Source organism: Euprymna scolopes, chromosome 29 (genome assembly GCF_053919585.1).
Source record: "Euprymna scolopes isolate OS-2025 chromosome 29, ASM5391958v1, whole genome shotgun sequence".
Lineage (NCBI taxonomy): Eukaryota > Metazoa > Mollusca > Cephalopoda > Sepiida > Sepiolidae > Euprymna > Euprymna scolopes.
This window is the reverse complement of record NC_136510.1, coordinates 48,034,078-48,048,832: the sequence shown is the minus strand read 5'-3', so window position 1 is coordinate 48,048,832 and position 14,755 is coordinate 48,034,078.

Genomic DNA, 14,755 nt, shown 5'->3' with positions numbered 1-14,755 from the left:
ACCCAGGAGAGGTGTGGTTAGAGATTGCTCACCTCCTGCCACAAAAAAATTACGCACAGGCACCTCCTAGGTTTGGTATCCATAGTCTGTCAAAGACTGAAGGAGCCTTATATATATATTAGGTTTTTTCAATAAAATGCTTTTTTGATAAATATTCGTAGATCAAACGAAATCAGTCTTAATTCTGCTTTGTTCTACGTAGTCAGTCTTTGCTTATTTACGTATATATACTTAATATATATATATATATATATATATATATTAAGTATATATATATATATATATTAAGTATATATATATATATTAAGTATATATATATATATATATATATATATATATATATATATATATATATATATATATATATATATATGAATATGAGCTGTGAAACAGCGAAACAGTACTGTATGTGGATGACTATAATGCTCCCCTATCTTAGGTTAAGCATTTGGGAAGTGATATACAAATTACCTTCAGTAGGTAGTGATGCCCTTTGAGTAAACAAATCGAGCCTAGGTATTTGGACAATATCAAAACATTGTTGATTCACAATCTGCATAGCAGCAACCATATAACGCAACGGTTAGAAGATTCGACTGCCGTTTGGGCGATCGGGTTTCGATCATGGCTTGAGGTAGTTTCTTGTCTAGCCGCACTGATGAACTGTGAAGCAGTACTGTATGTGGATGACCATAAATATATGTCCTTCTTTTGCCTTTATAACAGCTTTTAATCGTTTTTACATATGATTGGCTCAATTGTTGAAGGTGGTAGGATCTATTTTCTGCCACTCTTCATGAAGTTTGGCCTCTAATTCTTTTTTTGGTGAACATTTGTGCATTAACACCTTTTTTCTCTGATCCATAAAGTTTCAATGGCATTTAGGCCTGGGGTTTGAGGGGTCACTTCATCACTGTGATCCCTTTTTCTCAAACCAGCACATTTACGTATAGCATGGGGCATTGTCTTGTTGGAAGATTACATCATTTGGAATGTTATTATTAAATATTTTAGTCAAAGAGGTTTCGTGAACCTGGTCCAGCACCTCAGTATTAATCGTGGAGTTCATTATGCCCTCACATGTGTACAACAGTTCAGTGCCTGAAGCAGTCATACAACCCAAAACCATTACGCTTCCTCACCAAAATTTGACAGTTGGAACCACACAATCAGAATGAAATGCCTTTCCTTTCATACGGCAAACGTAAACCGGTGTAAAAAATCTTATGAAACGCAAGAGAATTTGCTACAATTTTTGAATAGATGTTATAAATATGTATTCCCATAAAAATTTCGGGTTTGTATTACTGTACACATAGATTCGAAAAAGTTGTCAAAAAACAAATATATAACAAATAAATGTTATCAAAGGCAATATAAATTACTTTTCTACCAAACTAGATATAATTTTCGTGTTTTTATTCAATTTAACATGTTTATTCAGCTCAAAAAGCATACAGTGTTTACCGATGTATTGGAAAATTCAAAATGGCGGCCGACTCTCTCTTTAACACGGTAAGTTCGGGAAAACTTACATATAAATAATAAACTAGACAAAATGCTATTAAAAAAACACCGAATATATGTCAAGTTATGTCACGGTAACATATATTGAGCAAATTTCTAACAGTATTTAGTCTAGTTTATTATTTATTACACCTTTTTCTGAACTTACGGTGTTAAAGAGAGAGTCGGCCGCCATTTTGAATTTTCCAATACATCGATAAACACTGTATGCTTTTCGAGCTGAATAAACATGTTAAATTGAATAAAAACACCAAAATTATATCCAGTTTGGTAGAAAAGTAATTTATCTTGCCTTTGATAACATTTATTTGTTATATATTTGTTTTTTGACAACTTTTTCGAATCTATGTGTACAGTAATACAAACCCAAAATTTCAATTGTTCTTTTCAAAGTTGGGGAAATAGAAGCTGTTAACTCATCTCAAAGTTACTTTCTTCAGACCAAACAATTTTGACCGAATCATCAGATGTCCAATGTCCATGTTTTTTTTTTTTTTTTTTTTTTTTGCAAATTCCAGTCGTTTTATTCTTGTTGGCTTGAGACAAGTATGGCTTCTTCCTTTCTTTGCATCCATTTAATCTCTCTTCTAATAACTTTCTTCTAACTGTTCGAGCTGAAATTTTTTGTTTGCATCCTCCCTAAGTTCAGCAGCCAGCTCTGAAGAACTTCTCTTCCTATCTGCAAAGAATGCTTTTTCAAAGATCTGCCTTCTCTGGCGGGTGTAGACATTTTACGGTCTTGTCCTTTTCTGTTTTTGAAAAAGTTTGCTTTCTTGTATCTTTTAATCGTTGTTTGAACTCCCTTCCTTGAACATTCCATCTTCCTGACAATTTCTACCTGAGAATATGCTTCACCAGATAAAGTAACAATTTGTGCTCTTTTAATCTTTGAAAGCTGCTTCTTTGGAGGCATTTTCGATTAAATATACTATTATAGCACTGACAGAAATCAAATATCACCTAAAAAAATAAGAAACAACCTTTAGTATGACAAAGAATCATTTTGAATATTGAAATGAATTTAGAATGAAATTCACCAAAAACCTATTGATTATTTATTAAAGTAAAAAAAATCCTACAATCTACTATTTTACATTTTACATTTGCTCTCAACTCTTCACTGTACAATTCTTAACCTTTAAATGCGTAGGTTTAAACTATTATCTAAGCGTTTTATAGGTGTCCATATTTTTGACCATGGCCATGGCTGTCTGAAAAGTGCGAAGGTCGCTCTTTGTTTTGTTTGTTTACAAACAGACGGTTTGAGCACTGTAAAAGTGGTGGACAGATGTTTGTTTAAATAGGCATTCAGACAGGTTATTTGTGGACATCGCTTCCGTGGTCGAATGGGAGAACTGCTGACTGTCAACACGATGGTTCTATGTTCAATCTTTGGCTTGGGAGAGGTGCTAGTCTAGCAGCACTGATGAATTGTGATACAACGAAACAGGACTGTATGTCCATGACTATATATATATATATATATATATATATATATATATATATATATATATATATATATATATATATATATTAGAATTGCGGGATACGGTTGCCCTAGGATACGATTTTTTCAGGTTACGATGTGGAATACCATATTACGGTATTTGCCCCGGTGTTATTTATAATTTTTTTTATTATATGCAATATGTATTATATACTATACTGTATTTTGTTAATTATTTTTAATGCCGTATCCTGATGTTCTGCTATATGTATATATTAACAGGCTACCCAGTGGTGGCTAAATCGGATATTTTAATTTATGAGAATTTTGTATGTACCCAATATATAGTACTGGCTCATCGGCGTGGCTCAGTCGTAAAATACACTTAATTATGATATTTTAACTCTTGTAGATTTAAAATTTATTATTATAGAGCTAATACTCTATTGATTATTATATTGTGTTCCTATATAAAGTAATAATTTTAAAAGTAGAAAAAAATGACTTGAATGCCATCAACTAAAATCAAAACCAAAATATTCAGCGCCTTATTTGTTACTGTTTGATCTGTCAACAGATGGATAAGAAAACGTTAAAAATTAAGCGACTTTAAACTATTGAAGTATATTCGCGCATGCGCAGTAGCAACAAGTTTTGTCGACTTACTCATGCCAAGTTCAGATTTTTTCAATTTTGATTCCTTAGAATCTATTTTTACTGACTAAAAATCAGATCAAATGTGTTCCGTATCTATATATGTGTGTGTGTTTAGGATTAAAAAGTTCTAACACACACACACACACACACACACACACACACACACACACACACACACACACACACACACACACACACACACACCACACCACACCACACCACATATATATGTATGTGTGTGTGTGCTAGAAATTTTTATCCTAAATGCAATGCAATTATGCACAATATAGAAAATATGCATAAATAGAACTGAGTGTAATAGCTAAATTAAACCATCCGTCCAATAAGATATTATAATAAATAAATATTTAATTAATGAAAGTTCGTTTTTCAACGGAATATACAAATTAATTAAGCAAATTTGCCAATAAAAAGGTCAATCTGTCAAATTTTAGAAAGGCTAAATTATAAAAGCAATACAGCAGCCTCGACTGGCGTAAATGTAGTCAACTAAAAAACGATGAAAAAATAATACAAATTAAAATTTTCCTAGTTTTATTTCAGCCTTTGGGTCTAATAATGTGTTTTATATACAAATAAAAAAGGTTTTATAATTTGCTTGTCTGTCAACAATTGAAAAAAAAAGAAAGTAGCATCGTGTAAGGGTTGTAACCGGTTGACACGATAAATAATATGATTGAAACCCTAGTAAGCGTAGAAAAATATATAAGTAAAATCGTCCACAGTAATAGTAAATGTTAAAAAAAGAAAACACAAATATAATAAAAACACCGCCCCCCAAACAAAGGAAAATAAAATTAAAAAGAAAATAGGATCGTGCAAGGGTGGAAAAGACGCTTCAAAATCGAAATAATGGTACCGGTGCGTCCGTTTATGTATAAATAAGTAGATTCTGGAATAATAGAATTGAGCCAATATCAACCAATCAGACGGGGCAGATTTTGAGAACGGAGAATTTAATGTTTTCTAATCGGGTAATGAAAAGATTATGTTATGTGCATGTAGCTAATAACCAGTTACGATGGGTGCGATGTAAGTATCGTAGGAAAATGTAGAATAGGTCCCTGTGTCAACTGGTAGCAGTGGGAGGACTAAATATTTATAGAGCAGTGGGAGGACTAAATATTTATAGATGTTGCGATTTTCATGGTGTTGCTTCTAGAAAGCAATGTAGCATTTTATTACAACGACTTAATCCGTTTATAATTGTGTCGAAAATTACGTAAGATAGTGGCTAATAATCCTAGACCTAATGAATTTGTATGTTGCATCTGTTATCGAAAATCAACGATACTTTGGTCCAAAGGGGAATCTTTTGCAGTCAAAATATTATATAGGAGATAACTATATTGGATAATTCGTTAATAAATAGAAGGCTCCGTTTTATTTAATGGTGAAGATGGACCTGAAAATATATTTTTATTGCGAGTTGAAATTGCAGATTTTCCGGCTATTTTTTAGTACAATACTTAAAAAAATATATGTACTATCGGAGATAAAAAAGATAAATTTGATAAAATTTGAAATAAATACAATTATTTAAAAGTAATGTTTACTTATTTTAAAGTGGTTATTAGGTTGGTGCAAAAATAATGTCGTTTTTTGACGTTTAACTATATATAAAAACAACATTATTTTTGTACCAACATAATACTTCCGAGATTATCTCATAAACAGTTTTTTAATGAATAAACACTAACCTAAAAAAATATAAACGAATCAGAATAATCTTATCAGTTGTATATTTTAATTAATGAAAAACTGAAGCGATATTGTGATGACTGAAAGTGTAAACAGTAAACACAAGATGAAAACGATCGTTTAGGAGGAGGTAATTTAAACAGGTGAATACCATAGAAACAAGTGAAGCATGCATGGCCCCCGTGAGTGCACAGTCAACGAGGTATAATAAGTTCACCATTTGCCCCACCCTCCGCATTCAGCCCCAAATCCCCAGGGGATGTCAAATCCTAATGAAAATGAACAAACGGTTCAGTTTTAAGCCGTAACATATGTAAATTTGAGTTCTACACCATGTAAAAAAAAAAAGAAAAAAAAGAAATGACCAACTCCATCATTTGGCCCCCCCCCTCCATTTAGCCCAAAAAGTCCCTAAGGGCTTAACATATTTAAATTTGAGTTCAGCACTATGCAAAACTGCTAAATAGACATACATAGAGAATTTTGGACAAATATGGCAAAATAGTCCCAAAAATGGAGTGTTATTATTATCCCTTAAAGAGCTTCTGGGGCACACCCAAGAGTTATCGCGAAATATAGACAAACAAAATTATATAGAAATCAGTTAGTTACAACTTTTCAGAAAGTTTTATAAAAATCCAAGGCATCAATTTTTTTTTAATAAGCACAATAGCATCAATTTTAGCCATTTTAACCTGAAAGGCACCCCAGGTGACAATCGGAGTTTTCCCGGAAAATCCGTTCGTTACTTATATCATATCGTTATTCATATCATGTTAATGCTTGTGCAAAATTTTTAAAAATTCCAAGGCGTAGTTATTGAAAAAAGTGGGGACAGACGAACAGACGAACGGACAAGGGTGAATTTACAGGTCCACCGTCCTTTTGTCGGGGGACCATTATCCAATAAATAAAACGGTGTATGCAAATAAATATTATAGTATTTTATTTTATTTTTATTTTGTTATTTTCATTTAATTTCTAAAAAAAAGGAGTAATCAACTTTAAAATATTTAAGTGTTTTTTTTGTTTTTTTTTGTTGTAAAAACTCGGATATTATTTAAGCGACACGTGTTACCGGTTACACGTATATCGTAATAAAAATGCCAATTCATTTGGTCTTTAATTTGATATAAAGTTTTGAAAATTTTTTTTTATTTGTAGTAGTTTTTGACATAATTTACATTCTTTAAATGCGATGTTTTACAGTTCTGTTAAAAAAATCGTTAAACATTTTATACATTCATCCTAGTTTATTTTTAATTTTTAATGTTTAAATTGTTTATCCACGTGTCATGTTGGTACAGTGGTAACGTCACCAACTTTAAATGCTACAGTTTCGGTTTCGATTTTAGTTGATGGCACCTAAATGCTTTTTCTTTTACTTTCGAAATCACGACTGTAATAATATATACGAAATCTGGACGATTGAAATATTATATTTAAGCGTATTTTACGACCGGACACCTCCTAGTATATATATATATATATATATATATATATATATATATATATATATATATATATATATATATATATATGAGGGGATAAATAAAAGAATTGAAAATACTTTAAATGGAGACTTATCAAGATAATAAAAAGCCTATCAAAATGCATACTGGCATTGTTGTATCTTAGTGAATTGACAATCTAATTGATAAAACTCACTATGTCTGTCTGCCTGTCTCCATATTTTCAAACTTTATCTCCCCCGAAACTAAAAGTCGCAGAGCGACGCAAGGAGCCTCAAATGATTGGATTTTTTTATGGACCGTTCTTTTATGGGTCTTTAGACAGTTAAAATAGTTTTTACATTTTGTACATTCAAAGTTTATTTTTTATCAGTTCATATGCGTGTCATATTGGTATAGTAGTAACGTCACCAGCTTTGAATGCTGCAGTTTTGCTTTCGATTCTAGCTGATGGCACCCAAATATTTTTTTTCATACTTTTGAAATCATGACTCTATCATGACTCTATAATGATATAAATGAAAGCTGGGCAAATTAAAATATCATAATTAAGCGTATTTTACGACCTGGCAAAGCTGGGCGCTCACCCCGCTAGCATTTATATATTTATATTAGTATTTAATGCAAAAGTCTCTGTAATCACCCGTTTTAGGGAGATTACATCTTCAGATCAAGAATTTCACTCGAAATTTCACTCAAGATACAAAACCATATCTTAGATAAGGGAGTGGGGCACAGAAAAATATCTCATTTGGAATAGGGGTAGGGGGTTGGTCTGCAGAGGATATATATACATATATACATATATATATATATATATATATACATACGTACACACACACACATATATATATATATTAGACTTTTGCATTAAATACTAATCTCTATTAATCGCTATTAATCCTTTTTTGTACACAATACAAATACTATAATACTTAGTTCACTGCACCTTATTAAAGTAAAGGCTCATACAAGATTTTAGCCATATCGGATCAGTAATTAACAAGAAAAAGTAGGACTTAAATTGCAATCTCTAATAAACCATTATTAATATATAACTGTGCACAATACAATAACATTTATTTCGCTGCAACATATAATAAAGTTTCATAGAAAATCACGAATAAACTGACAAACAGACTAAGAGAAATATAATATAGATATTTGAGCAAATCGTAACTATAAAAAATCTGCTCTAAACACTTTATTTATTCACACATAAACATTTATTTATTAAACTGGGCAATTGTTGAGAAGAGATGGAGAACTGCTAAATGTTATTTGAGTCATCCATAACCAATCCTCGTTGGGATTCCAATTTTAACACCTTAGCTTCGTGAAATTTCCACGTTTTCAGAAAGGAATAGAGTAATTGATCACGTGCGCCTTTCTTCTTTTTTTTTCGCCCCCCCCTCTTTATTTTTTCTTACCACCCGTGGGTGCGTGAACCAGTTTTTGTTGTTGTGTGCGTTAGTTTGCGGGCGATCATGAAGAAAGAGCCAATCACTTAACGCTGGCTTAGTAAGGCGGCCAGATATGGCTTTTTGGACGTTAACGACATGCTTCAACGCCGATTAGATATGCCCGAATCTTATGAAATGCCACCTTTTGCCAGGGGAAGGACTAGTCTCATGTAGATACCATGAAATATTAGGAGTTTGAAACCAAGCCACTTCAGAAAGAATTAATAAATTATTCCTTTGTTGTACGCAAGGAAAGTACACACACACATATATATATATATATATATATATATATATATATATATATATATATATATATATATATATATGCGTGGTGTGTGTTTGTATGTGCATGTTACATGTGTACACGTACACACACAAACACATATATGCCAGGCAGATATATAGGTGTGTACATATAGACAAACGCGGGAGCGCGCACATTCACACACACACACACACACACACACACACACACACACACACACACACACACACACACACACACACACATATATATACATATATAAAGTAAACATATTTATAGGAATTATCAACATGTTCTGTGTTTAGAAAAAACACGCAAACCTATTCTATTATTATATTAAAGTTTACTTAATCAACGTCTGCTTCCCGAAGGCTTATACCAATAATGTTAATCACACGAAATGCAATCCCAAATACACGGTGCATATTTGAAAACATTTTTTTTTTAATTGTCTTAATTAACCGTATTTGCACAGTGTTTAATCAGCTTCTTTCACTATAAGTTGTCTTAACCTGTCTATTAACTCTCGCTCCTGCATCTTTGTTTACTAAGAGTCAAAGTTAAAAAAAAATCATCAATAATTTTAGTGTTTATATATTCTATTGTTTATATCTTTTAAACATATGACTTGTTGATATCTTTCACGCATATAAACACACACACACACATTATGTGTGGGGTTATGATGCGTATGCGTGTCTTGGTAAATGAAATGTATGATAGAAATTTGATTGCATTTGTTCACCTTATTTTTGCATTATATTTTATGGAATATATCATCATCATCATCATCATCATCATCATCATCATCATCATCATCATCATCATCAGTGATTAAACAGCCGATACTTCTCAAGTGGACCTGTGTGGCGTACTCTGAATGACAGCATATATTCGTGCAAATACACTGTTTTGTTTTACGGTTTCTGTTGATCTCAGAGACAGATGGACCTCTGGCCTTTAAGCTGACGGATCGTTTGTGTTTGTTTTGGTGTACAGTCAGGATGTTAAGCGGATGGTTTTGTTTTCGGTTAGAAGTGACCATTGCACTTATTGCAAATCTGTCGTTTGCTAAAGAAAACACGTGTCATTTTAAACCTGTCAAAATAAAGCACCGTTATCCGTTTCAAAACTTGTAATTTTATTTTGAAAAAAAAAAAAAAAAAAAAAATGAAAAAAAAAGAAGTCATTTCTTAGTGAGCAAGACCACATGACAGGCACTATGGAAATCAAGTACTGAATTCAGACTGAAACAACGAGCGGACGATCACGACATGTGCAGTGAACGCACTCAAAGATAAATTCAAATGCGCGCACCAAACGATTTTACACTTCTGAATCAAATACTCATGTACCATCGCTTATCAAAGCAAAGAACTAATCGAGGATGAGAACTAATAATTTGAATGATGAACATTACGAGAGGACTGAAAATGATTTGATGAACAGCCCCTTTAAGTAATCCAATCTACCAAATTTCCATTACTAAAGATTACTACGATATTATTCCATTTATTACTGTACATTTAATAAACCTTATCCCCGAGTGGCCTCTGGGCCTGAATAAGTGGTGACTCCTTTATAAAAAAAAATTGAATGAACAAAGACTGGTTACGTATAGAGACGGGTTATGACAAGCATTAGTTGACATTGAATTTGAAGATGACCATGTTGTAGTTGTCAGGGTAGTAGCTCTGTTAATGTGTTTCACAACTAGGAACCTCTTGGAAAAATACTGTTTATTCAAATTACGCTTGGTGCAAAGAAGCAGGGGTAAATTACTTTCAGTTGTTGTAAATCTCTTAGAAAGAATAATCAGAAATTGTAGCTCAGTCGAGCATCTACTAGGAAAAAAAACGATAGAGTGGAGAAAGACTAACAACGTGTATTTTATGAGAAAGAGGCTTTAGAGAAGAGATCATCCCCTACTATGTTGCGATTGTATTCGATGTTTATCTCCTTCTCACAACGGGAAAGTAGATGCAACTGAAAGTTGGGAAAATGGGACCTGAAAAGATAGTGTTGTAAAGGAAGAGCACTCTGACCTGCAGAAAAATGCCTGGGCAGCTCCATCAACATTCTTCGCACCAGATGATTAGCCATTAACTAACCTATTCTCAAGAAGTGAGAAGGCAAATCCTGACAGGGTGAACCTCCTAGAACTACAAAGGACACAAAAACCAAAGCCAATAGAGAACAAACCATCTCAACAATAGTCTAGAATCTTGTGGCTTTGGGACCGTTTGTACTCTATTAAGGCAAGAAAGAGTGCTCTTAGCGGCACCTCTCCAGATGTGACAATGGTCCCCCGTCTAAAGACATATCCGATTCTTATATATCGGAAAGGTCTATTTACTTACCCCCATCCTTATAAGGACATATTTAGACGCACGATCAAATTGAACATGTGCAGGGGGAGGAATCTGTCTCTCCTCCACTATCTGAGGATAGAAACGTTGAAGTGGAGTATCAGAACAAGTACTACACTTTAAGAGTCAGGTAGTGGTGCCATAAACCAACCATTTTTTTTTCCTCCTTAGCAACAGATTTGATAAAAGAAAGGAACATAGAGTGAATCGTCAAAAGAGAAACTGGCAAGGCGTTTCGACCAATGGACAACTGTTTGGCGTGTGTCAGATGATTCAACATGTGCGCCAACCAGCACGGTGTGATTATAATATCTTGGTTATTATTAGTTCGTGAGCGGTGGCCCGACTTGTTGGGAATTTTCTATACAATGTTGAGTGATAAGGTAGACAAAAATGAAGTGCTTGTTGAAAAGAAAAGAAATAAAAAGGAGGGACACGGTGGGAACACTCTGAACAGGTTAATAAATCAAAATCAAGCCAGGTCCATAAGTGTTATATATATATATATATATATATATATATATATATATATATATATATATATATATATATATATGCGTGTGTGTGTATTGGTGTTAAATGCGATGCATTATATTGAAAAGAAATTAATAAAGTACTCGATTGTCAGAATGTAAAAGCAGAAAATTCAAATTATTTATTAAAAAAAAAAACAAAACAAAAAAACAAAACAAAACAAAAACCGTTGCATATTCCAGAGAGTACGATAGTTTCATTGACATGAACAGCTTTTTATTGTTTAAAAAAAGAACCACTCCCGCGAATATCATCATTTTCGTGAGTCACTGAAGTTTTGGAATGGAATATAAGGACTTTTTTCTAAAAAGTAAAAGTCTATTTATACATGGCACGTCTCTAAAATATATATAAAATACATTTTCTGAACAAATCAGTTTTGCATAATGTTTATGTCCCTTTAGATAAATAAAGTAAAAAGAAAATAATAATAAGTCAAAGGTTATTTTATAAACGTTGGAGTGTCATTGGATTAACATTTACGAAACAGTAATACAACCATTATAAATATTAGTCCTCGCGCGAAAGAGCAAGACACAAAATGTTTTAAATAATAATAATAATAATAATAATAATAATAATAATAATAATAGAATAACAATAACAAAGACTTTCGCTGGCGAGGACTACTATTGACCGTAACCAGTTATACAGTCCTTTTGAAATTTTCATCTTTATTTTTCTTGTTATGTACTGAATATTTGTTAATGAAACCTATATGAAATATGTGCCTTATTAAATTTGAAAGATTTTCTATTCTGAAAGAAGTTTAAAAAAATTTAATCTAAAAAAGGTATTTTAAAGTTTTTGCTAAAAAAATTCAGATTTTCTCATCAGACCTGTATGACAAAGAGGGAGTTGCAAAAAATGAGTTGTGGTGTGAGAAGAAATACAAACTGAGACAGAGAGTATATTCAGACCTGTAATAATACAAAGGGGGGTTGCAAAAATGAGTTGTGGTGTGAGGAGAAATAAAAACTGAAACAGAGAGAATATTCGGACCTGTAATAATACAAAGAGGGTGGTTGCAAAAATGAGTTGTGGTGTGAGGAGAAATACAAACTGAAATAGAGAGAATATTCGGACCTGTAATAATACAAAGAGGGGGTTGCAAAAATGAGTTGTGGTGTGAGGAGAAATACAAACTGAAATAGAGAAAAGGAGAGTTTTAAAATATAATCTTAAAAAGATAAGATACAAGTTAGAAAAGCATTTCATCCAAGGCATGAAAATTGTTAAACAAAACGTTTTTACTATAGGCTTTAAAAATAAAGGTACAAGATTCAATTTGAAATTTATTTATCTTCAAAGTGCACTTTTATAAATTTTACAAAGTAAGGTATAAAAATTTAATATGAATTGAATAAAAAAATTAACTTGGATTTATTTTATGTAATGTGCATTTTGTTGCAATTTAAAAACATTATCTTTCATCTAGCAATTAATGATATAGATATAAAATTTTCAATGATTTTCTTAAAAAGTGCACATAAAATAAATCCAAGGTAATTTTACATAAAATAAATCCAAGTTCATTTTTTGATTCAATTTAAAGTAAATTTTTATACCTTAATCACTTCCCCTATAGTCCAAACCTTGATCCCTGCGACTTTTGGTTATTCCCTAAGCTCAAGGAAAACCTTAGAGGCTGTCGTTATGAGACAAATGAGGAGATGAAAGAGGCTGTGACAAGATTCATCGACACACTCACACAAGAGGACTTCCATGGTGCCTTTCAGAAGTTGTTGGAACGATAAAATAAGTGCAGTGCAGCCGGAGAAGATTACTTTAAAAGGAACTAGTGTGTTATGTGTGTAATATCAATAAAAGTGCTCGTACGAAAAAGTATGGAAATTTATTGAAGCCACCTCGTATAATAAATCATTTCTTTACTTAATCTGTGATTAAACAGCAAAACACGATTTGTTTACAAGTATGCATTTATAAACATAGGTCGTATAAAATTTACTTTACAATCAAATAATTATCATAAAAGAATTTTTTTCCGCAATTGCAGCCTTGTGTCTTACTAGTTGAGCATATTCTTTACTAGTAGTCGAAGTAACCGTCTACGGAGATTAAGTATTAAGATTTGAATCACAGCTGCTTTTAATAACAATAAAATTACTCCTTAGTAAATGTTATTTTTGTCAGAGTTAAGTTATGTGGCATTCCTGAATATATATATATATATATATATATATATATATATATATATATATATATATATATATATATATATATATATATGTGTGTGTGTGTGTGTGTGTTGTGCCGGAAAGTCGAAGAATTATTGTGTAAACTTATTGTTTGTAGACACAATGATGACGTCTGTAAACAATTTATTTGCGATAATTTTTTCAACATGTTCCAAACTTACATACAATGTCAAAGACAATGAATTTTCAAATAGTTAAGACTGGTCCGGAAACTAGGCGTTGTCCGGGTGCATTAACATCGAAATTAAACATTTGGTGGACATTTATTTACTTTTCTTAATAACTCTATAATTGCATTTTTCATATTTGCAACTTCCAATGAATTGCTGTTATATGCGTGCGTAACCCTAGTAGTAGTAGTAGTAGTAGTAGTAGTAGTAGTAGTAGTAGTATTTCTCAATAAACACCAGCACGGAAAGATTACTTAATTCAAAATTCTTTGGCCATTCAACTCAATATTTTTAAAAACTTATGCATATCTACTGTTTTAGTAGTCCTACTAATTTTTTTAATAAGTAGTAGCATCAATATTTTAACGGTATTGCAATTTTGTCTTGTAGTGTCGAAGACTGCAAGTGACTAATATTATATATATTGTGTTTAACCATTTTGCTCAGCCCCTGGATCCAACAAGATTTGTTTTATTTATTAAGTTTTTATTTTTACTATCGGAGTCACTACTTATCAAGAAAAAAGGCCACTCGAAGATAAGTGTTAATGAGACGTAGATTAATCCCAACCGATATCAGAGACAAAAACTAGTATAAGAGTACTGATTAAATAGTTAAACACGATATATATATAATATTAGTAATAATAACAAGATTGGTGTTTGATTACGTTGGGGAAGTTCATTATACAAAAAGGTCTCTCATTCTTTCAGTCGTGCTGTAACGTCTTTACTCTTACCTAAAGATAAGCAGACAAAGTGACAAATTTTGCTCGTTAATATTAATTGGCAATTCAGAATCCTAATTCATTGTTTTAAGGGCGGTAATTCCATTTTACTAAGAATTGTGGGAAAATATGGCATTTTTTAACTACTTTAGTGTAACAAAGTTTGATAGCGTTAATAAA